General features: G+C 37.9%; 2 protein-coding genes across 3 annotated transcripts in view; one reads left to right on the top strand and one right to left on the bottom strand.

The window, feature by feature from the left end:
- Positions 1-15,105, bottom strand: part of SEC24D (SEC24 homolog D, COPII coat complex component) — a 113,346-nt gene extending 98,241 nt beyond the window's left edge. The window contains exon 1 of the mRNA XM_062574049.1: positions 15,016-15,105. The gene's annotated coding sequence lies outside the window, so the exon portion shown is untranslated. The remainder of the gene's footprint in view (positions 1-15,015) is intronic.
- The window catches only part of SYNPO2 (synaptopodin 2), a 96,063-nt gene that overhangs the window by 28,881 nt on the left and 41,511 nt on the right, over positions 1-25,671 (top strand). The gene's annotated exons all lie outside the window — the stretch shown is intronic.

The raw sequence follows: 25,671 nt of genomic DNA, 5'->3' as shown, positions 1-25,671 counted from the left end.
CAGCTTTACATTTCCTATCCACATGAGTCTCTTTCTATCCAACTTTCTCATTCTAAAAAAAAAAAAAAAAAAAAAAAAAAAAAAAAAAATCCTACCACTTAAACTTTTCACAGATAAATAAATCAAGCAATTCTAAAATTTAAAGTCTCAGGAAATCCCCAATTCTATCTTATCATCAGCACTGTTGAATACTTAGTACTTTCAGTAAGAAGCTAAACTGAGTATAGAACATATGAAATAATGTACAAATGACCCTCCTACATGATTATAGTATCTTATGTATTATAGTTGTTGCTTCTGGCTCTTAGTTAGAAAAGCAATGCTGAATGCCATTTTCTTACTTTAGAGTATGAAATAACACAGTTAAGTCCTCTTCTGACTTTCAGAATAGATACCAATTGATGATCAGATGCAATAATAATGTACTTCCAAACCACTGTATATTAATTACAGTATGTAGGATAAAATCTCTAGGTCTAAATATATTCAGCCATAGAAATTACCTTAAACTATCCTGCATGAAAGTTGCCAGATATGGAATCCTCTTCAAAGGAGAAGATGAAGACAGTAGATTTAATTTTTTATATTGAGGAAACAGTAAAACAGAGATTTTCTGATTTATCATCCATCTGTGTTTTCACAAGATTGTGAAGTTCTAATTATCCACAAGACTCAAATTCATCACATAACTACTACTAAGCATAATGCTGTCACTATGATTACAATACACTGTATAAAATCAGTTGATCCTCTAATAGTTCAAATTCTAACTACAAAAATACTTCTGGTGCATTAAATTATGAGACATGAACTCATTACAAGCCCTGGAAAACAATTCAATCCTACCAACTTTCCATCAGTATAAAGAGCCAGTAACTATGCTTGAATGTTAAATTCTAGACAAAAAAAAAGTAGTAAACAAAAAAAGAAAAATCTTAAAAATGAAAAAGAAACTTAATACTGTTTTTAAAACTACGATTCATTTTTCTGTGGGAAACAAATAATCCTGTGGATATTGTCTGAAGGAATGCCAAATATCCACAGCAGATTTTCACACTAGGTAGTGTATAGAAGCACAAATATTTACACAAATAAGCAATCTAAAAGAATCTAAACTCAGTTTCAAACAACTCGAGAGTGCTTTGTTTTTCTTCAGCTTTTGTGTGGAACCGAGTGAAACAGTAATTTTAATTGTGTTTTGCAAGATTTGTTTTGGTTCATTCACATTCAATGTGAATTTCCACATATATGAACTTTTTATATAGACATACATACAAAAGACAAAACTTAAGTTTTCACAGTTGTGTTAATAACTTTGAAATGCAAAGCAGCAAAAGCTACCTATTTTAAAAAAGTTTATATTTAAATGATGAACAAATATCATCTTTTCTCCTCTAAATATAAGATAAAGCTACTAGTGTTGATTTATCTTATTATTTGATGTCTTATGCAATAATAGTATTAGTTGTCCTTATAAAACAAGTATCCTCCTGCTCAGGCTAAAGAGTAATAATTGTGGAATACACATGCAACATACGTGCATGTACTATGAAAATATAAATAAGCAATCAATAGAACAAGGACTGTTATGGTACGTATATGCATATGAAAGAATACTTGCCTCAAATTGTTGAGTTTTGTTTTTTGATTCTTTTGGAGTAGCCTCTACAATTAATACATACTGATTTCTATTCACCTTCTCATCCAGAAGCCGTGTATGACATGCATTAACAATAGCCGTGGTTGAACCACAGCACATACAACCATCAGCCAGTATGTAATAACATTCCTTTGAACCATTGAAACATAAAATAGATTTAATAGAAGTCAAAATTTATTTATGGATTCTATTGCCACAAAACTGAGCAATTTCATACGACCACAAGACCATACAGGTTAACACTGGTGATATTCATTACACCAGTCCAATAAGCGCATCATCTCAGTATCTAAAATGCAAAGCTCTTTTGCAAGGATATCAAAACTTGCATTACCAAATTTAATCTGCTAAATTGTTTTCAAGTGTTAAACTTCTGTACATGATGGAGAAAGAACAGGAGAGAATCAGTAGCACCAGACCACTGGGGACAAGCTGAGTCCCAGTGACAATAACAACAACATGATAGGTTTCTACAGCAAAAATCTGGACCCAGTGAAGGTACAGATGTTTATCACCATTGCCATGAATCCAGGTTTCCATTCACAGCATGTAGAAACAGAAACGCGGGGGGAAAAATATTACAATGGTTATTTCACATTGTCTGCTCTTCAAAACAATACCATGAAGGTTGTATCATCTCTTACTTATGTTCAGTGGTAGATTAATGCACAGAATTCCACACCACAAAAAAATTATATTCCTTTAATTAGTGTGCCACTTAAAATAGCTTCAGTTTCTTTTCCAGCTTACTTTCAGTTTACAGCTTCTTTAAGAAAAGATAACCCCTTCTTGCATGACCCCATGCAAGAACTATATTCCCTGCAGATCCCTTGTTTTAACAAACTCCAGTCCACTGGGTAATCCATCTACATATTCTTGTAGACACATTTTTGTAACCCACAACTTTCAAATATAACCAGAGAAGTCCAAATTGGCCAGCTAAATGTCATAGTTTTTCATTTTGTATGTTGCACAGAACTTGCTATCCTAGCTTGTTATTCATGTGCACAAGTTCTTAACACAAGGTCTCTCACAGTTCAGAGGATGTAGGAGCAGCCAGGAGAAACCACTGACTTACCCAGGAAGCTCTGAGAAGTCCAGAGGAGAACATATACGCAGAATTGCAAGGCTCTTCTTCTCTAAGAGCTAATTAGGCATTAGAAAGGAATTTATAATAGGGACTGCTCTTAGATCTATGTGTTGGCCCTCTTTTCCATCTGTGCCCTAAGAAGCTCATTGCACAGGTATTACTGCTTTCTGTGTGGGAACAATCTTTCTTCTGTATAATGCAGGGCCAGAGCCTGGGTCACCTTACTCTCCTCTACACTTTATAGCATGCTGGTTTCTTCTCTTTTTCTTGTGTTAACTGGGGTGCTGTGTTACCAGTCCCAGCAACTGGAGCACTCTCCAACTCAAATGAGTGAGGCGTTGTAAGCCACATAAGCCTCCTCTGTCCTGCACAACTCACACGCCTCACCAGCTCTTTAAGAAAACTGTTGGGTGGCTCTGCATTGTCAGCAATAACTTTTGAGCACTGCTGAACATAAAATCTGGAAGAATCATTTCAGAGGAACTTACAGCACTGCTATTTCTAACACTACTGAATATCAAAAGGGCAGTCACTTACATAAGAAAATACAGGCAACAAGCAATGATAACTACAGCTGTTTTTGTTTCAAAAATTATCGAAATGGAAGCTTACATAGAAGTTTGGAAAGAAGAGTTTATATATCTCTAATCTGAATGCAAGATTGCTGTATATAGGGTGAATTCTGTTTCCATTGTAACCATAACTAGTTTTTCCTCAAATTGCAAGTCTGTTTGTTTACATCTGATTTATGTGGAGAGGAAAAAACCAAAAACAAACCCTAATGCTAGCAAGCTAAGGAGGTCTTTTGGACACAGTGTTGCTAAGTTTCCCAACTTACTTCACTTCTTGATGTGATTTATTCGCTCATCTCCTGCTGTTTAGTTTTAGTGAACCCTGAGGAACAAGACTTCTAAACAAACTGAATTCCATTTTTTTTTCCAGCATATTTAGACAATAGTTTCCTGGTATCCCACTTTTTCTTGTTGAATTTCCCACTGCACTAAATATTGTCTAAGTACTAGTGAGATGCACTCAGTACAGTTTTCCTACTGAAGAGATATTTCTTCTATTGGTAGCATAAGCATTTTCATCTTATTGTGGAGTATTGTGTATAGCAAAGGTGAGTCCCAGTCTCTCACAGCAGAATATGAGTAATTCTGACAGGAAATAGCATCTGTTTTTACAGCCAATTTTGGAAGAATCAACACTGACCCCAAATATAAGCGGATTTGTTGGAAGCATTTACTTTTCTGCAATAACTGTAGTCATCAGAAAGCACACATGGATATGCACACTTGCTTTAGTCAGAAGTTTTCCCTGGTAATTTTAAACAGTCATAATCAGGCAAAACAAAGTCAAATAGAATCTTTATCATCAGGCTAAATCACCTCCTCGAAGCTCAGGAGATCCTGGTGTGTTCCCTAACAACAGAGTTACACAGGACAGGTAGTGCTGCTGAGACCATCTGCTATCACTGTAGAGTATTATAATATCTAATTATTTACTTAATGAGTACATCACAAAAGAAATGAGGGCAAAACCTAGTCTGAGGAAAAACAAACAACTTCAACATTAAATAAAAATTCAATCTGTTTAAAACACCTAACATAGATGCTACAGGTTCACCTAATAGGTGGTATCCCATCTATTGTGGTGGAGAGAAGAAGAATTGGCAAAATGACCCGTTTAATGTGTTATGTTTAGAGACCCCATGATAGGAAGGGATTCATATTAATATCAACCTTTGTGTAAGTATATACATATTCTACATTTGTGTGTGTGTGTGTGTGTGTGTGTGTGTGTGTGTGTAAAGATACAGTGCAGGAGATGCATGGGATTGAAATGACTTTATATTGATATTTTAAGATAATGCTCTCCTTATTCCTTGCTTGGCTTTTATACAGTAAATATGCTATGAGACTTCAGGCTGACCTTTAGCTTTTGGAAATGCTGACCTCTATGCCTGCAGAACAAGCCTGCACATTTCAGCTAAACAGAGGAAAAACAGCGAGGAATGTTTTGTTATAGGGTTGACTCATTACTTTTCAACAGAAGAAACGTTGCTGATTCAACAAAATGTAGCTAGAGATGCTTAAACTAAAAAGTAAGGGAAATACTTGCTTCCACAAGCAAAAATCTGAGTAAAGTAGCATTTTCCTATGCGTGGCTGACTATGATTGCCATTACATAAATGGGTAAATGAAAAGGTATTCCTCCTGCAGTGTGTTTTCCTGGGTTTCTACTTTGCATATGCTATTTACAGCCAAGCTCTTTCCAGCTCTGCATGACAAACCCAGCTTCTCACCCTTTATATTCTGTCACTGTTAAGTAAATATCTGATGAGGGAACAGGACGTCTCATTTACTTAGTGGGTGCAATCTGCTGTAGAGGAACAAATGCCAGGCAAGGAAACTGTGCTTAGAATCATTATGGTTGCTAAGGTCCTTCCTGGAACTGCACCGCCAACTCCTATATCTCAGGCCATACTAAGAAAGAGAATGGCATAATTGGCTTTTGACCTTCTTCGATGATCCTCATATCTGCAGAAGAGGTCACGGGATGTGTGTCAATGTCCTAACTAATATTAATCTAATCTATACTTCCTCTGAGGAAAAAAATTAATACAGCAAACCCCAAAATTTCTCTGAGTGCGCAAGTTCTAGTCTCTGAGTTCTCACAATTCCACTTAAAACTCTACTAAAATTAGAATGATGCTATTTTTCATTCATCACAATTCCAATAGCTTAGGCTGAGAGAAGGCCAGTGGTTTTCAGACCTACTTTTCCCAGTAGACTGCTTTAAGGGAGTTTCACACTGGGAAATTTAACCATCTTGGTTGTTCTCATATCTAGCTTGGGATAGCAGAGTTCCAAAAGAAATAGGGGAGTGATTTGTTTACACTAAGATATAGCCCTGCTCTAAGATGTCATTTTATTTCTGTTTTCTTCCATAATTTAGTTTATGCAGAACCAGATGCCTCTTACTGTGATTTATTGCAGGAAAGTTTTCTAATACGTTTAAGATTTTTCACTTCATCCTATTTGAATATGGTAGCAGGCAAGAATGAAATTCAAAGAACAAGCTTTGTTCTAGAAGAGGAATGATTTTTCTGATTTTTCAGTTTACAACGTGAAGAATTCCCTCTCAGCTCTTGCAAGCATAGTAACTGTAGAACAGCCAAAATTGGCTTCCCTTTTTCTTATTTCCTTTGGACATGGAGATAACTTATAATTGAGTATCATTTGTATTTTGAATGGAGAAGTTTCTGAATACCAACTTGTTTCATCTTCATTGATAGGGTGATTGCCTTCATGATACTGCTCTCATTTACTTACACATGCATTTACAGAGGTTCTGCAAGGGCAGGATACGTGTGTGTGCATGTAGGAATAGGCTTATATTCAGCCAAAAGAACAAGATGCCATTATCCTCATCCTCTATATTTCCAACAGAAATACAGGACAAGGCTAGCACCCTTTCCTATACCTTTAAAATTCTCCTCTACAGTGAAAAATTGTATCTGGAGCTCTTCCTATAGATAACTACGGTAGGAACTGCAGGTCTATGCATGGTACAAGCACTCCATTTAGATAGCAGTTTTTCGTGAAATCCAGTGTTCAAGAACTGGAATAACTTTCCAAGATCAAGCTGAACAATAGGGTGGGGGAAGAGAGGAGCACTGAGAACTCAGGCCTGCACTATTTTGCCTAGAAATTGGGTTAAGAATAGCCATTAGGCTCTCCCCAATGCTGCTGGGTAGAAATAGGTACTGAAATATGACTGAGGAATTGCCATTTTGTACATAAGCAGAAACCCATCAGAAAACAGATATCTGGGGAAAGACAGGAGGTTTGCATGGGTAATCATGCATTCTGAGAATGACAGAAAAATGTGGAGCAGAGGTATAAAAAAAATGTAGTTGAAGAGCATTGAGTCTGATAGAGATTATCAACAGGAACAGTCAGAAATAGCTAGCTGCAAGGCCTAGTGTGAGTTTAGTCAATTATTTCATCTTCCTCAGAATCTGAATTTGAGCACAAGAGCTTTATGAATACCATGTAATCCATACAACCCAGCATGCTTCCACATATTCCCTCTTGTTACAATATCCCATAAGGCAAGGAAGAACACAGAAATTCAAGCAAGGTTAAGATCTCTAATAGTAATAGACAACTAGAATCTTCTGAAGATGGTATCACTGAATACTGAAGCTACCATCGTGCTCAGCAGAAGAGGAAAAGTGCCTAGAAAGGCAAAAATAAACACCATCAGTGCTGGCCAGGAAACTGAATTTCCATTCTATGACTTATAGCGGTTTCTTTTTTGTTGTGTTTTTTTTTCCCCTCCAGGTGTTAGTAGTTTCAGTACTTACATATCACTTTTGAAAGTGCTAGTCTTCATAATGACAAGTGACATATGTTATTTAGATGGCTAACACAGTTGGCTTAACTAAGTTCCCCTTAATTTATTACAAAGGATTTTGAGAAGACATTTTAATAACAAATACCCAGCTAGACTATCACTGAATGTTAAAATTGTTTGTAAGAATTTGTCTTATGTGTAACAATACAATCCTCTCTCCCTACTAGAAATTAATGATCAGGACAGAGCTAGAAGAAACTTAAATCTCTACAGTAGTTATAACTAACCTCAGGGATAGAATCTTAGCATCTCATGGCCCACATGCATCTGTGCATACTTGTGGGGCAGGGACATAATATACCAAAACTTATCGCTCAGAGCTGAAGTTACAGTTTATGCAGCTATAACAGTCACCTATAAACATCAACAGTCTTTTAGACAAATCTCATGTTATTTTCGTACCAAACAGCCTACATAGGAAGTCAGAGCTGCTGTTATTGTACAATGATTTTCAACAAGACACAGTAATCAATCAAGTAAATAGCAGTGCTAAATGAAATTATTACTGACCTTCAGTAACCCATGCCATGAAATTGATTTCTTCTTGCATCTTGATGCATCATTAGAGTAGCAACAAGAGCCTTTCCAAAGGTTTTTTGTGTTCTCAATACTTCAGTCTTGATCTGCTCTTTTAGTGTGGGGCCACTACAACAAAGATGCTGAAATATTCTCAAATTGAGGCAAACACACGTTTGCAGAGGATTAGACTGAGATCAAACTCATTCCAGATTCTCTGTATTAGATATGAATTGGGCAGAAAAGAAATGAAGCACTTTTTCATTAAATCATTCTTCTACTTAACTCATCTTAGCCATGCTTTAAAGGTAATTACATTCCCAATAGCAAAAGTGATCTGAAATCAATTTGCCAACAGAGTCTAGATAAAAGACTCTGATGCAAACACTGGGAGTTGTGTAATTTTTTTTCTTATTATTTTTCATTTACCTTTTTAAGAACTAGACTATGATATAGTCACTGACAAATTTGCTAATGCCAGTGTAGTTACCTTCGGAAAATGGTTACAGAATCCCCTCTAGTGCAGAGCATAGGTTCCAGCAGTGACAAAATAGTAGAGAACACATTATACACTCTTCCTTGGCTGCTGCCTTCCTCTCTAGGAATCATTCTGGACCTTACAAAGTCTGAAGAGCTCTATGTAAAATTGTTACACAGGCATGCATTTATTTTCTTTTATGCTATTATCTCAGATACAAAGGTAAAGTGGTAGCGTTTAGGTTGTAATTTTCAAGGATGGATGTTATAAGCACTCTTTCTCTCAATACAAATGTCTAAGATGCAACAAGGCTGTGTTTAGAGTCCAATTCAAGACACATTTCTCTGCACAGAACTTTCTATTCCTGTAAACTTGCCTCCTGGCTGTTTTTCCTCCCTTTCAATAAAGGGATTTAGATGGTTGCTAGTGTTGATCATAGATACGCAGGGCTGCTTGCACTTCAGTTGCACACTTCACTGATTCTTTGCGAAGCCATGCCATATCCACTAATAACACTTGGGATGTGTTGCAATCATCACAATTTAGGACTTGTAGCCACAAGAAAAATTCACTTGTGAACCATGAAAAGCAGCTTCTTGCCCAGAGGATTAAAATCTTAGGCCATTGATACAGAAGTTTAAAGAAACTCTTCCAAAATCTTCCAGTGAAAAAGATTCCAGAACATTTAAATATGGTCCGTAGAAATATTTCATATAGAAATCTAAATTTTCTTGCCTGTAAAGTTTATTTCTTGTTGCTTTTCAGCCTATGCACAAGAAGAAACAACTGCACTGTCTCTCCTTTACACCAGTCTTCTGCTGTGAAAAGGTTATGTGCTCCCTCCCATCTCTATAGACAGCAAAAAACACCAAAACTGTGTAACACTGAATTCCTCCAATACTTCCTCATACATCAGGCTTTCTAACTCTTGCTGCTCTCCTTTGGACTCTGTCCAATTTGCCCACATCTTTCTGAACTTGATAGTGTACTCCCAGTGCCAAATAAAGATGAATAATTACCTCCTATGTTCTACAGATTGGGCTGTCCTATTAATACAGCCGAGGATCATGTTTCCCTCTTCGCCTAAGGAAAAAAAGAGGAAAACAAGCAACCCTCTAACCACAGTCTTCACATATTTGGATTAGGAACACACCAAAAGTCCTCCAGAGCCTTTGCAGTAGAACTAGTATCAGCAAGATGCTCCTCTTCTCACTTCATAGTTTTTTCTTCTCATGTGGAACAATTTGCATTACTCTAATGAATTATATCATTTCAATTTATCTTCAATTTGCCAGATCATTTTGAAACTACTATAATGCCAGCAGTCACATCTAGTGACTATCATTAGCAAGTTTTATATCTGATTACTATTGTCTCACTAAATAATTAATGGAAAAAACTCATAGAACTAGGTCCATGACATAAGTCTATGACACTGTTTGAGATACTATTCTGCTCTCAAAGTGGAATTTTATTTTTTTAAAGTTACTTTAAAAATACTAGATTTTAGGGGATTTAACTTTGCAAAGTGAATCTAGACAAATAATTAATTACTTGAAAGGCTTTTAATAAAAATGCTTCACAAGTTTCTATGAACTCAACATTAGTAGTTTTCTAATTAAAGAATTCTTATCACAATAAAATGTGGTATGCTTTATGCAAGGAAATAAAGAAATTCATAGGAGACCTATCATTAATGATAGTAGCCAATTTTCAACTCCAAGATGATTTTTTCTTCCTAATGAGATTTAGCAGAAAAATCCTTATTTCCCTACATCAAAGAAAGTGCGAGAAAAGAGAGCAGCACAACAATTGCTGTGTCAGAACAAACTCAGTGAGGACTAAAATAGAAAAATAAAAAAACCCCAACAACAAAAAAAGAACAAATTCCTGCCCTTCTCCACAGGAACATTTACCTCAGTCAGAATTATGGTCCTGAATACTTTTTTTTATTTTTTTTAAGGTACATAAAAATCATATGATGACATACAAAAATGGTTCTGTCTGAACAAGAAAGAATTATTTTAATCTGAAATATAAAGAGTGTTTAGAGTGAGGATACACCTCCCTCGGAATTTATTTCAGGATGGTTCTTAACACAGCTTCTTGAATATGTCCCATAAAGATATTGCTTCTCAGGAAAACAGACTTTTAAACTCAATAGTCTGGGGGTATGAGGAGGAAGAAATACGTTTTCACGAGGAGTCTCAAGATTTTTTCTTTTCTTTCAAAACCTCTCCACCAACCAAACATCTTGTAATGTTCATATTTCATCTCTGTAAAAAGTATTCAGATATGGCAAACTACAAAAAATGTCACCCAGAACTCCAGCTGCAGATTTTCTTTTCTGTCTATAGTACCAATTTAATTTCCTTAGGTTTTAATTTTGACCTCATCTGCCTTTGTTTGTCATTGACATATTCCTCTTCCCTTTTGCAAATTATCAAGACAACTACTAAAAACTCATAGGATGATTTTAAAATATGTACGCAGGATAACAAACAGAACTTTGGTACACAAGTAATACTATCTTTAAAATAAAGATAGCCAATCTAACAGTGGTTGTATTGGGCCTAGTAAGTTAAAAAATTATATATATACATACATACATATGTATATATATATATATATATATATATATATATATATATAAAAAAATTGAAAAAAATCCACTACAATTAGTATGCTATATACTTAGATTTAATTTATTTCCTGTGAGCCCTACATGGGATATTTCTGACTACAAATGACTAGGAAACATTATTTTAAGGAAAAAACAACTGCCTTTCTACGAAGTTTTATTTTCCTGTGTAGTTGATTCACTGCCCTCTGCTGCATTAGAGAGGGCAAAGAATACAGAACGTCTTGCTCTGGAAATAGCCACTGAGGGAACAATTTAGCTGCTGTTAACAAGCCAGCTGACATGGAAGCCCCTTTAGAAAACAGATCTCACCTGCTTCTTAAGGAGAATTAAGACTTTGTACCAGCAATATTCTGTTGAAACAACAGGGAATTAGAGTGCAAGTCTTTGGTATTGTTTCATTAAAGAAAGAATCACAGAATGGTTCAGGTTGGAAGGGATCTCTGGAGAGCATCTAGTCCAACCTCCCTGCTCAAGCAGGGTCACCTACAGCATGTTAGACAGGGTTGCATCCAGGCGGGCTTTGAAGATCTCCAGAGAAGGAGACTCCACAACCTCTCTGGGCAACCTGGTCCAGTGCTCCGTCACTCTCACAGGGAAGAAATTCCCCCTCACGGTCAGGCGGAACTTCCTGTGCTTCAGTTTCTGCCTGTTGCCTTTTGTCCTGTCACATGGGACAACTGAAAGGAGTTTGTCCCTGTCCCCTTGACACCCTCCCTTCAGGTACTTGTACACATTGGTAAGATCCCCCCGCAGTCTTCTCTTCCCCAGGCTGAAGAGGCCCAGCTCTCGCAGCCGTTCCTCATAGAGCGGATGCTCCAGCCCTCTGATCATCTTTGCAACCCTACGCTGAATGCCCTCCAGCAGCTCCATGTCTCTCTTGGACTGGGGAGCCCAGAACTGGACACAGTACTCGAGATGAGGCCTCCCCAGGGCTGAGCAGAGGGGCAGGATCACCTCCCTCCACCTGCTGGCAACACTCTTCCTAATGCACCCCAGGATACAATTCGGCCTTCCTGGCCACAAGGGCACATTGCTGGCTCATGGTCAACTTGTCATCCACCAGCACTCCCAGGTCCTTCTCTGCAGAGCTGCTCTCCAGCAGGTCAGCCCCCAGCTTGTCCTGGTGCCTAGGATTATTTCTCCTTAGGTGCAGGACCCTGCACTTGCCCTTGTTGAGCCTCAGGAGGTTCCTCTCTGCCCAGCTCTCCAGCCTGTCCAGGTCTCTCTGAATGGCAGCACAGCCCTCGGGTGTGTCAGCCACTCCTCCCAGCTTGGCATCATCAGCCAGCTTGCTGAGGAGGCACTCTGTCCCTTTGTCCAGGTCACTGATGAAGAAGTTGAACAGGATGAGACCCAGTCCTGAGCCCTGGGGAACTCCACTAGCCACAGGCCTCCAACTAGACTCCACACTGCTAATAACAACCTTCCGAGCTCTACCTTTCAGCCAGTTAAAGAGGTTTAAATTATGCCGCTGTATATAAATGATGCAACCTTTTTGTGTGCATGCAAACAATAGAGGAGTCAAAATGTCAATAAAAGTCAAGAGGCTGAGACTTAAGGATTTCTGAACATCCAAGTGTTTAAAATCTCACCCTGTATTCAAACCTTACATAAATGAAGGTCTAGCTATTACAGTGATTTGAAGATGTATAGGTGTTTATTTAAGGATAGGTAAGATTTAGTCTTTGACAACATAGATATTAGACAACTACTTAGATGTTGACATCAACATGACAGATACCTGAAGTTAGACATGATGATACCTAGATGTAATGTCAAAATCACATTTCAAGGTGAAATTTTGGGTCTCTCTCAGACCTGGTCTGGACAAAGTCTTTAAAACTCACTAAAATGCAATGTCTCACCTTGTTTAGGTGAATATAACTTGAGATTGATTGTTAATACTGAACTCCACCATCCTGTTTTTAATACCTGACCTAGCTTGTTCAAAGAGGTACTCAGGTTTTCTGGCAGTGATAAGCATGATACATAGATCCAGACTTTAAGTGTTTAAGTTACTTTTGAACTGTGCTTAGTATAAAGGGAGTTTTCAATACAGCCTCTGCCTGAGTGACTCCTTTGGTATCTAAATACTTTTGATGTATTTAGAATGTAATGGGATAATGAAATGTTACTGAGAAGTATAATTACAGTAACAGGGAAAATAGCAAGGTGAAAACAGCAAGTATGCTTCTCTCCCCACTCCACCCAAGACAGTGCAGTGACGAAGTCATACTACAGCATAATTTCATATTGCTAAGATCTAAATCCCAACTTACTAGCCTACTGAGTGCTTCTCACCGTGCTTAATGTACAAATAGTGTCACACTACAGCTTTAAATTATAGTAACTTGTCAAGAGAAATCAATGAAGAGATGCAGCTAGCACTAGCCAAAAAAAATCCTCAGTAAGTGCTTAGCACTGAAGGCTGGTTTTTGTGCTTTTTTTTTTTTTTAATGATGTCACTTTAAGCAAATATTGTATCTTATAATTACATGCCTTCTTCGATGCAGCCAGTTTGCTTGAACAGCCACATGCAAATTGTATTTGGAAAGCCGTCCTTACTCATCCATATCAAACACTGCATTCCCTGCTAGGTAGTTATTAGTAGTTCATTGCTCTCCAAATACTGTTTTTTACTGTTTTGAAAAAATGCTTGGCTTTTTCCACCCAGACATTACTTTGTGCCTCAGCTGTACATGAGGCCAGTGAATGATGGTTTCAGACACGCTCAACATCGTTATCAGCTATTTCAACTACTTTCTGTTTTGCTGTAGGAACTAAAAGAGAGCTCAGTCAAGACCACGTATTGCTCCCCCTTCAGTTACAGCATTTCACCCCTTTTACATCTGGGTTTGCGCCACCAGACCTTTAACACTGAAATCAATATATACATCAATGACTTAAAAGTGTGTACCAGTATATATACACAGTATGTATCTGTATCATACACTGTGGCCCTAATCACCTACATGCATCTATTACTACCATGGTGCTCTCAAAGATACATGTACAAAACTCCCTACCCCAAGGACTGTGCAAAACAGTATCCAGCCATTTCTGCTGACACACTTGAATGGTTTCTAACGCAATTTTCAGAATAAAAATCATCTCTCTTCATAGAAATAAGTTGTGATACCTTATGCAAACATATAGTATTTACATGGCTAAACATAGAGAGAAAGGAAGAGGAATCTGACAAAGTCTGATTTTAGAGAGACTAACAAATATAAGGAGCTTGAATAACATGCTTACAAAGTAGACATTGTAAAAACTGAGTAGCCTTTCTTGAAATGGGAGCTAGCTAATTCAGAAAGATTGTGAGAAGTTTTGAACTTTGCTTTCTTGAGCAACAGGATGTGCACAACTTCTATTGAAGATGATATATCAACTTCTTTTAAAATGCTCATCTGACCACATTACATTACTCCTACTATTCTATTCTCTTATTGGGGAGGGTGAGGGAGGGAGAAATCTCAAGCATTGCCTGGGCAGTCACTTTTTCCAAACTTGGAAGTTCTCCAAGAGAAAATATAATGCTTTAACATTTTCCTTCAGTCTTATTCCTATTATCTAGTTTGTTTCACTTGTTTTGGACTCTCATAAATACTATCGCAAATGTGTTTCTAGAACAGCTACTGAAAAGGACTCCAAGATTAATATGTTTATAAACAATTTTATCAATTAGTAGCTTTTCAAAAAAAATTTGTTAAATTCAAGTTTCCATAAAAAGATACACTGTTTTCTGTAACTGCATGCATTCTATGCTGCTGCTTCCATCATCAGCTATTCAGAGGAGGGCTGATGAAGTCATTGTACAGTCATGACTTACAGATTGACAGTATTTGTTTACAGTGCTTAATCTTATTTTTATCCTACAAATAAGACTCTGTTTCCAGAGTCTTAAAAAGCAGTAGCTTAAGTTTCCACTTTCCTCATTATATCTTTTAAATACTTATTTCCTTTTAATTTTCATAGTATGTTATGTCTGCCTGACTGGAGAACATCATGCACTGAAAACAGGATTACACAGAGGCACATGAAAAACAACCATCAGAATAAGTGAAGAAAAAATTTGCAGTCTCCAATGGTATTCAGTCATGCTTTGCTGTTAAAAAAAAAATCAAACAAGCATTTGCAAATAAAATTGAAAGATAAGCCCCATTTGAATGATCAAATAAGTATTCTGCAAGGCTTGCACTCACCATTTTAGAAGATCAATCAATAATGACTGAAAGTTCAGGTCTGAAGTATTAAGTTACTTGACTCCTTGATTTTCAGCTCTACTTCAACTCTCTCCCCATGATACTCAGCCTAGGTAGAAAAAAAAAAAAAAAAGCTTTTGAGTGATAAATTGCATATACCTTGCTGTAAAGCAAACAAGAAGAGAAATTAAGATTCATTTAAGACTTCCCTTTCTCTGGCCCAAATAAGTTAGCTCATAGTCCTTTAGTACTACTTTGGAAGAGGCATCTATCTGTACGATATTACTACATTTGTATTTACATTTTACAAATGGAAACACTATGCAATACTGTTACAGTTAATGATAGCATCCATCAAGTGGAAATTTATTAGCAGTCATTGGTTCTAATCCTCCTCTGCACAACAGATAAACTGAAGACAAAGCAAGTGTAGAACGTGTATGTATACAATAGCTACACATTAAGACATCTGACCAGATACACACTTTAACAAGTATCTTCAGTAACAAAAAATGGCTATTTTTAATTAATAAAAAGTACTACATTCACTACAATCTGAATGCATAGTTCACAGAAGTCTAAATTAATCCTTACATGCTTAACCAACTGCTCATTATGGAGACTGTGTAGAGATTTGTTTAGATCCAGGAGGAAACTGTTCAGGAACTGGGGAGAGGGAGCTTGGGATTCCTGTCTGAGACAGCTGGGAAGTATATCAAATTAGGAACATGTCTTTGCCACAGAGAAGCCAACAGTACGTATGACATTTAGGAAGGAAGAAGGAATTGCAATGGAAAGATTCTTCGGGTGCTTTCTCAGTGAGGCATGGAAAGATATAGAGGCACTTCAGAGGAAAGAGGGAGAAGAAAGTTTCAGCTTAAAGCAGAGGTAGGCACTTCTAGATGGACTGGGAGGGATGAGGCATTAGTTTGCTAAGCCACTGCAGGAATGAACATGACATTACAATAGAACTTCAACAGAACCATACTGCAGTTATGACCAGACTCCTTAGATTAAACAAGATTAATACTTTACAATTACTGTAATAATCTGGGAATTATCTAGCCCACATCAATAGTTCCTAGATGCTCTGGTGATAAGGTAATACTATACTGTTGTAGTATATTTGCACTAAAAAAGCACTTAAGTTTACATGCACGACTTTCTGGAGTGGCTTAGAACTCTGCCACTAAGGGGCAGTGTTGCTTTATTTAAAAATGTGAAGACTTGTTAAAATTTACCTTCTCTTTACCTAACTGATCTCTTTCTAATTTATTTCTATTAGGTGTAGCCCCTATATTTAGACCAAATATAAGTAGTGCCATCCAATTACTCTGTTCCTGCCCAATATTCAAAAGCAATATAGTTACTATATAAAGCTGATTTCACCAGCAAGACTGCAGATACCTGTATGCACAATAGTTTGGCCAAAGTAGTAGCTTCCAATATACTTCAACTGCTTCTGCTGCATATCAGTCTTCAGTTACTATTAAAAGTGAGTGTATATTAAGGGCTCTAAAAACACACTTCATTATCAATAATTGTATTTCTTCTGAATAGCAAATGCCAAAGCAGCAGACAGTGTTGCTCCTCCTGCTGCTCATGGCTCAGTGTATTGGGTGGATGAAGGAATTTCCCTAGTTCAGACTACTCAGCAATTGCCGTATACACTTCTGTTTTGCTACCACCTAGCCCTGTCTTCTTCATGCCACACAACTGCTCTCTCTCTCCTTACGTTACTGCAACATAGACACCACTTCCAATTGCTATGTTTTTTCATCCCTAGTTCAGAGTCTTGCTCTTCATAAGCCAAACTGTTTTTCTGTTGTCTCACTAGTTATGATACAACCTAAGGAATAAAACCAAGGCAAGTTAAGACCAGAATTGGTTCCGTTACCTGGGCTGCCTCTGAAAGAGGCCTACCAAACCTGCAAGGCTCCCTCTTTTTACAGACAAATTATTCCCTGAAATCCAAAGAGCCTTCTTAAAACAGAAGTAGAAATAACACCAAGAAAGTTAATTGAGAACACAGTTTCAATCAATTATGTTCATACCTTTTTCTTGTCTTGTCTATTTATAGAAATTTAGGGATTAATATTACAAAATTATGCATTTGCTGGATGATTCCATGTGAGGGAACAACAGGTCTCAAAGAAGTTCTGCAGTGAACCAGGCTAAAAAGCCAGCATTTCAGATGCTGCAGCTTTCTTCTGCCATTAACTGTGACTGCTATTCTTAGCTTGACTACTTTGATTGCTTTAGATATGAAGGTAACTTGTTGTTTTTTCCCCAGCAAGTTGTCTTTTGCTGGCAGACTGTACTTGGAACCATCCCTTCTGTGTTGCATCATCAATTTTGACAGAGCTTTCTGTCATGTATTTAAATGACTAAAGCAACTGTTTCAAGTGCTTAAGATAGAAATCAGAGGAATATTCAAAACCAAATATTAGGTCCTTAGTTCTGATCTCAGTTTCCTTTCCCCTGAAAAAACATCGACTGGAATCAGATCATCTTTGTGTTTCCCAGTTTTACACAGAAGAATCAGGTCTTTGTTCTCCTGAGTAACAAGCATTCTCATATGTTATTACTGAAAAAAAAAAATCCACAAGTAATGATCTCCCCAGCATAACCTTATATAGCTCTTTGAGTAGAATCTCTGTCTAAAAATAGAAGTCTCTGACATTGAAGTGCCTGGCAACATGGAAACTGTTGCATTTCAAACTGAAGTTTTTGGAAAGTACACTCTAATTCCATTAGAAGTGTCTCACAAATGTACAAAATGCATGACCTGTCCTGTCATGAACTTTGAGTAAGTGAGAGTGTGTTTGAAGCCAGTGCTATTGCAGTAACAGCTTCTTAGAAGCAAGCAATAGAAAAAGAAAAAAGCAGCACTGGCAAAAGGTGTTGGATTTACAGCTCTGCAAAAGTAATACCCTTTCTTCTCTCCCACCCTAGTACACAACTGCCAGCCCAATTGTGCAAGACACCCTTAAGCCCAGCACTTGCACTGAGGACAGAAGAACATACAAAACTAAACCTGGCACACCAGCGTAGCAGTTTTTTCAATTCTCTCACACACATTCCACTTCAGAATACACAGAAAGGGAAGGGAACCAAATCATCTTGGCCCAGTTTTCAAAGACGCTTACTACCCACACTTACTGAAGTCTGACACAGGGGAAGAAAAAAAAAAAAAAAAAAAAAAGAAAAGCTCTGCCAGCATGCCTGAATTGGAGGCTACAAATAGGTCCAATTCCTCAGAGAACTAAACCCACGAACATTAAACAGAGCTCAGCACCTCCGTCAGGCTTGCCTTGGACATGATTAAGCTAAGACAATAGCTGCAGGGGGCGTACAGGCATGGGAGTTAAAAGTCTGAGTTAGCTTCCACAGTTACAGTCCAAAAAACAGTATTTCCTCAATGCTCTCTCACTACAACTAAACACATTTGCCATATTAAAAGATGTTATTCCTCCATTATTGTAGCACATCTAACAGGAAATGCTACCTCCCTGGTAGCATATTTAACATGAAATGAAAGCATTGTTATTCCTAAATTTACAACTACAAATGAGTACTGACCTTAAAATCCTAAGAAAATGGCTTGATTCTGGTTTACCTTGCAAAGGCAGGATCTTTTGGTCCTCAGTTCCACTGTAAGTTTCATGACCTACTTTCAAGATACTGCATTTTTAGTCTGGCTGGTCCCAGTGAGATTCTGATATATAGGCTTACATAGTATCTTATTTAAAAACGGAAAAGCAGCTCATTAATACCAATCTCCATGTCAGTGCTATGGAACATAGACACGTTCCATGGGTTCAAGGATCTCCTGCACAAGAAAGATTTCACAGTTGACTGGGGGGCTTTCAAAGTGAATCTCTTCAATAGGCACTACAGACATGCTTACCTCTATTTATATTATGATTATTTTGTGTACTTGCAGGAAGATTTTTATCAGTTCAGAAGTTTTTATCAGTTGAAGGAGGATTTAGATCAGTTCAGCTATGATCTTTTTAAAAATTCCTCAGAATAAACACAAGTAAATTCTGAACATTATCTGAGTCTTAATTCTTTTCAGGCTTAGACTCAGAAGTCTCCATGTTAGGCTTGGGCTTTAATAGTTTAATCAAAACCACAAGTCTAAATAACTTGCTCAGTGATATTATCAGGCAAATGGTAAAGCCCACAGTAAGAATAGCTCTGTATCCTCATTCCATGGAGACTTCAGAAATATCTTTTTAGGATCCCCATCTGCTGTTTCCTCCTTCATTAGAAGCCTCCAGCACAAGCACAGAAACCTTGTCTCCTCTGCTGGGAGACCAAAGCAGAAGCAGGGCACTGACCTCTCCCGGCAGGCATGCACACAGAGTAATCTTCCACCCTCCTGGGCACCACTGCTGTTTTTCTCGCCAGCTTTATTTGAGCTATCAGGGAGACGCAAGGCTGAGGAATGCCCAAATCCCCTGATGAGTCACAAAAAAGGAGCTGTCCAGTACAGCAGGCAGATGACACTGCAGGTCAGCTACGTGGACCTATACATCAGCATCCATGTAATATTCACCCTATTTTTCAGAGCTCTCTGTTCTAAGTACCAAGACTATTAGGCCTGTTACTGACTTTAGTTTTGAAAGGTTTTTTGATAACATCACACCCTAATTGAGAGAGATGCTAAGTAAATTAGAAGACTGATAACGAGATTTGCAATGTTTCTGTTGCTGTTTTTGTTTTTTGTAGAGTGAGTCCTGGAAAGTTTTATTGTAAATACTGTTGCATGGCTAGAGCCATTAGAGTACTTAATGGAAAAAATATTTGGCTAAGATATAAAGAATCAGAGAAGTAAAGAAATACCAACAAATAGTGAAACTTGGGTAAAACAGTGAGATAGGAAATACTGAAATTTGCTAGTAGACAATTTTTGGGGGTAGTAGAAAAGCTCGAGTCTGAATTATTTTGAAAAGTGAGAAGAACAGCTCAAAAGAGAACATCATCATGAAGTTTAATGTGAAAGCCTGGCAAATAAAGCTACCAGCTTTCACAGAGGACTATTATGCAGTCTGTAACAGTGTTTATTTAATCAAATAGTCCAGCTAAAGATGACCACAAAAAATGGCAGCTGGAAATCAATCCATGTACTAAAGCTCTCAGCTGAGCTGGAATTAAGTGTTTGATCCACACTTCTCCAGTGACTTGGAGCTTTGTGTTTTCCTTCTAAGAGCAGGCATTCACCACTGTATTTATGCATAGTATTATAATTGTTTAAAGCACGTTATCTAGATGTTGCATTTACCAGCTGCTTATGTTATCGTGCTTCTTTGAATACTGCGAGTCATCTGTACTAATGAAGTCCCCAAAGCCCCCCTAGCCTGGAATTTGAGATCTGGTGTAGTTGTGCTCTGCACTGTATGAACGGAAGGCACTTACAAACACTTAGCTACTGCTTTCTTCACTGGAAGCGAGGCAGAACCTGCTACCTCCTCACAATCCTTCTGGTGTTGACTGAATTGCTGCCTAGCCAGTGAGGCAAGCAGCAAGAAATATATCACTGGGCACACATTTCAGTATAACCTTGACAACATTGACAGTGATAGCTAAAGACTCCAGTGAAACAGAAACCTATAAGAACACATTTGTTTTTTCATGCTGCCTTTGCCATTCCTTTTGGGCAGATGATCATATGCCATGCTTGTATATTTGCAAACGCATGACATAATGTTAGGGGATTGTCATAAACAATACCATTTCTGGGAATGGACTTAGACTGAATAAGGATTTAACTATCACCAGACTAGTTTTGCACTAAGGATCAAATGTGCTGTGTCTTATCTGGATTTGTAATGAGAACCCATCCACCCTCCCTCCTTTCTCCGCCTGTTCTCCTCACATCTCCCAATATCCAAACTTTAAAATCGTCCAGTAAGATCATCCAGCACTACTATTGCACATACAAGCAATATGTTCAGTGACTGGCCCAGCTGTCTCCTCACTGTGCAACTGTGGGCTGAGACTGAACAGCTCTAAAATGTAAGTGGAAAAAGAATAGATTATTTCTACAGTAGTGTTTGTAAAAACAAATGAGTAAATAGGGCTGACAGAAGTATCAACCCCACCTAGGCAGGCATATTAGCATGACTGATGACTCCAGTTTAAGCTTACTTTGTCCTTACAGACCATCTGGATGTCAACTTCTCCCTTCCCCAATAGTATTTTAATCTATATGTTGACCAGAAAAACCAAGCAAGACAGCAAGCCGTTCTGGGCTCTAGGTGCTGCTCAGCTATAGCTTAGCAGCCGGGTCAGTATGGATCAGTCTGAAGCACATCAAAGCACTAAGCCATTCAGACTATGCAACTTCTTTCCTTACCACCTTGACTACAATAAGGAAGATGCAGAAAGTGGTCTGAGGCTCCCAAGGATGTTCCTGGCATAATGCATATTCTTAGGTCTGTGCCAAAGGTCAGCCAGAACATTTTTTTCTAGCAGAAGACCATGAATTATCAAACCCAGCCTAATGGCTTTGTGTGCTCTATAGCCAGGCACAGTTGGGACTTGCAAATTTGTCTCAAACCTTATTTATAAACTTACTATCAGCAATCAGTTTTTCCTAGATTACGTAGTTTAGTCTATATATTTGAGATACAGAAAAACTGACTACAGCTGAAACTCACAAGCCAGCCTCAGTTCTCCTGAGACAAACCTCCAGACAGTTCCAAACCTCACTGAAGCTCGGAGAGTAGCCCTTGCTTTGCCTAGACTACTAAGACCTTAAGAACCATTTCACAATGACTGAATGTATGTTTGCTCTGTGTGAACTGCTTTGCTCTTTTTCCTTTGCCTGAAATCACAGGAGTGAGTACAAAGCAGTAATTGGGGACTGAAACACTCCGTTTGCCCTTATGTCAGAAGGGCTCCAAACAAACCAGTCCTCACTGGCACTGACTCTGTCTTAACCAGAGACAATCTGGTCTCTCAGCACTGATCTCAGTTATCTGTATTACTGTCAATTGTAGCTTTGGTTTAGTAGTCCATAATCAATGCAGAAGGCTGACCCATTCCACCTACAACAGAGAAATAGCCAGAGCAAAGTTTATCCTAACTGATTTCATAGCTTTAAGCTATGAACCAAAATAGCACAGCTTGAATCCACATAATTCTTCCTCCCACCAACCTAGTCTCCACTATTGACATATGGAATCAGTAAGCATGCTTACTAACTTTGTGTTGAAGCCCTAGGCCTCAACCAGCAGTAACCCACTCCATTGCTGCCTGATGTTGTTACTCATCACAGCAAAAACACAAAAAAAGTCCAGCCTGTTGCGTAAATACTGCTTCAAGTTTGGAACCGCAGCTCCACACTGTCACATGTAGCTAATTACTGAAAAACAGTCAGTACCAACATCAGCATGTTTTGCACAGGAAGATCTCTTTAATCACTGCAAAAGCAGTCAGAGTTTTCTCTCTTTTTTTTAATTACATTCAAAAGTTTTGAAAGATCTGAATAGGCCTCTGTATAGCTGATGCTGATTAAGTCAGAACATGGTGCTAAGTGACAGAGGCTTGGAGGGCATGAGGGAACCTAGTCTTGTGCCAATGTTTTAAAAGGATACACACAAGTAATTATGTATTCTGGTACCAGCCCCGACTAAATTAATGGAACAACTACTATGGCAATTCAAAGAATCAGGAATTTGTAATTAATATGTAATTAATAGGAGAGATCTCAATAGAGGTGCATTTGCACATCTAGAGGCACATCTCCCCAAGATTAACTTTGTCAAGCAAACTTGTAATCATGTTGATACTTTATCACTTATCTTGGCACCATAGATTTTGCCTAAGAAATTCAAACCAGCTCATTTCTAAACCCCTTAACAGTATATACTCCCTTTGTTCCCATTTATAGTTAAAGCCATATGAATATATTTTAGCAGTGGAGCCATTTTTCCTACCTCCAGCAATCTATCCTCAGTTGCTACTTCTTTCTCTCCCCCTCCCTTCATTTGCCTCCAAGGCACCACAACTCCTCTTCCTAAAGGATGGCAGTTGCTGGCAGGTGGCAGGGTTCCAGCATGCCTGTTCAGCATCTTCCTCATGGAGTTATCCCACTTCTAGTTCTGCACTAGTTCATGCATCATGCAGTACTGTATGATGTGGTACAGACTTAACAGAAGTGACTATAAGTAAACTTCTATCATGTATTTCTCAATTACACAGATAGGAAATATATGGCCATTTTTTCCTCCTTCCATCTCAATTCTGTGGAAACAGGAAAAGATTTAAAAAAAAAAAAATAGAGGCTGCCCTTTTAAGCAAAAGGCTTCTCATTCTGAAATGGTTTTAAGTTTTAATTACTTCTCATATATTTTGTCTCCTTCCACTAGCAGTCCTACGCTATGCTACAAAAGCTGTTCTTGTGTAATACCATATACATTTAGTATTAATTAACATCCTAGCACCAGTAGCACATATCTGTTTTCAGGTGGCAGTGCTGCTTTTTATGTTTCATTTACCTGCCTTTTGAATGAAATTGTGGTAGAATGTTAGTGCTGCTTTTACTATTAGAAGTGGTCTCAAGTGTATGGTCTGAAGACCCTATTAACAGTGCAAGTACACAACAATACCACTGTATCCATCATGGGTTTAGATCAAGATTAGACTAAGATATACTTACCACAAACATCGTCTATTGCAGAACTTCCAATGCTGCCAATAGCTGCTCAGTAGGAGTAAATATAGACATATCTATGTCTGGTCTATATTAGGTCATATTATCCTCCTTTAGCCCTAACCACCAATTCTTTTCTCCTGGCCATAAGCTAGGCTGTAATGAAAAAGCTCTTCATGCTACCTGTATATTAAAGCACTCAGTAATGCTTCTTGCTTTTCTGAATCCCAAAGAAGCAACAACAACTCAATTATTGCCCAGTGCACAAAAGAATAAAAGGGGGGGGAAGGGATAAAATGAGAATATAGCTACAATGATCATGAAGAAAACCAAGTTCACTACGATTGAAAAATAAGCCGGTCACTATTTAAGCAAGATAAGGAAAAAAAAAAAAAAAGGGTGAATGAAAACAGAGCAGATAAGGCACAGCCATGCCGTTGAGAGGCAGCAGCAGAATCATTCCTTTCCTTTGCTTGTCACATGTTCATCAGGTCACAAGCAGCACTAGTAAAAACCAGCATTTCAGTTTTGATGCATCAACTACAAATATGCACTAATGTACCCCTCCCCCGCCCCCCCCAGAAAAAACCCTCATCACCTAATAAAGAATGGTAATCCATAGCCAGGTTATACACTGAGTACTGTGCAGTAAGACTTTAAAGTGCTGTACCAGAGCTCACTATTGGGAAATTTGCTGTGTTGCCAGCATACCAGATCAGTATTTCTGAGGTCATTATCTCATCCCTTTTTCAGTTGCTCACTTTGGATTTCTGCCAGAGAAAAGCAACCACCAGCAAGATGATACACTAGTACATTAAGCACAGCCTTGGGAATCTGAGCGAGCTTTTCTTTTTACTGAGATCAGTCTGCTCCCTGGTTCCAAACAGCACAAGTGCTCTGTCAATATATAAGTAGTAGAATGTGTTCTTTAACCCTCCCGTGACAGTATGCATAAGAAGCTATACCAGAGAAACTGATTATTCTGCACTTGTCAAATATATCAGGAAGAGAATTGAACCTTTATATATACTCTTCTCATATTGTGAGAAGACAATAGTTACCAAATAATCAGATGAGTACCACCACACTGTAAGAATGTCCCATGAACTTTTACATGAGGAAACCATGATTAAAGTTTTTCTTTAGCTTTTGGTTAGTAAGTGAACCCACAACCTTTTCAAGTCAGCTAGATTAATTGGTTTTAAAGTTAGAGTACCTTTACTTTATCTAGTTTAACCTCCTATATCACGTTTTGCTCCAGACTAGTATAACATTATACCACTGTTTAACTATTTTAATGATGATCTTAATAATGCCAGCACTCTCATGAACTCAAATAGTAACCTCCTACCTCACCTCCTGGAAAGATGTTTCAGATTTAATCTAGCAATCGAAGAATTATGTCAGAGACTAAGAACAGCAAGTAACAGGAAAATGTGTTTGAACATATCAATTCCTTTCTTCTTTATTTTATTTATTTATTTTACTTTCTCACTTTAAAACCCACTATAGTAGGATAATTAACTTCACAGACTGACATGAAAGCCAGTTCTACCTAAGTGGGCATGTTTTGGAGTTTGAGGGAGGCTTGAAGTAGAAAAGAGCATGCTGAACTGCCAGATTCCCAGTATCAATAACATTCTGTTGGAAAAAATTGACAATAGGAAATATTTCTGTGATTTCCTTGCAAACCCAGGACACTTCATTATTCAGAGCTTCCGCTGATGATCCTGGAGATAGCTTAGCAGTATCTTTGTTCACTCCAATTAACTAACATAAATTTTAATAGTCTTACTGTGTAAATTCTACATATACTCCCCAAGTCATGGGACAATGACTTAAAGGCAAAATACAGGAAAATGATCAATTTACATCTAAAGACAACAGTCCAGCTTTAGCATCTAACATGCTCTCAGGACTAGAATCTGTATCACGTGCCCACACAATCAGATGAGCTAGGGAGTAGGCAGGTCTGCAGCTGAACATGCCCT

This window comes from Rhea pennata, chromosome 4 (assembly GCF_028389875.1).
Source record: "Rhea pennata isolate bPtePen1 chromosome 4, bPtePen1.pri, whole genome shotgun sequence".
NCBI lineage: Eukaryota > Metazoa > Chordata > Aves > Rheiformes > Rheidae > Rhea > Rhea pennata.
The sequence above is the reverse complement of the archived record's forward strand: the minus strand, read 5'-3'. Positions and strand labels throughout refer to the sequence as shown.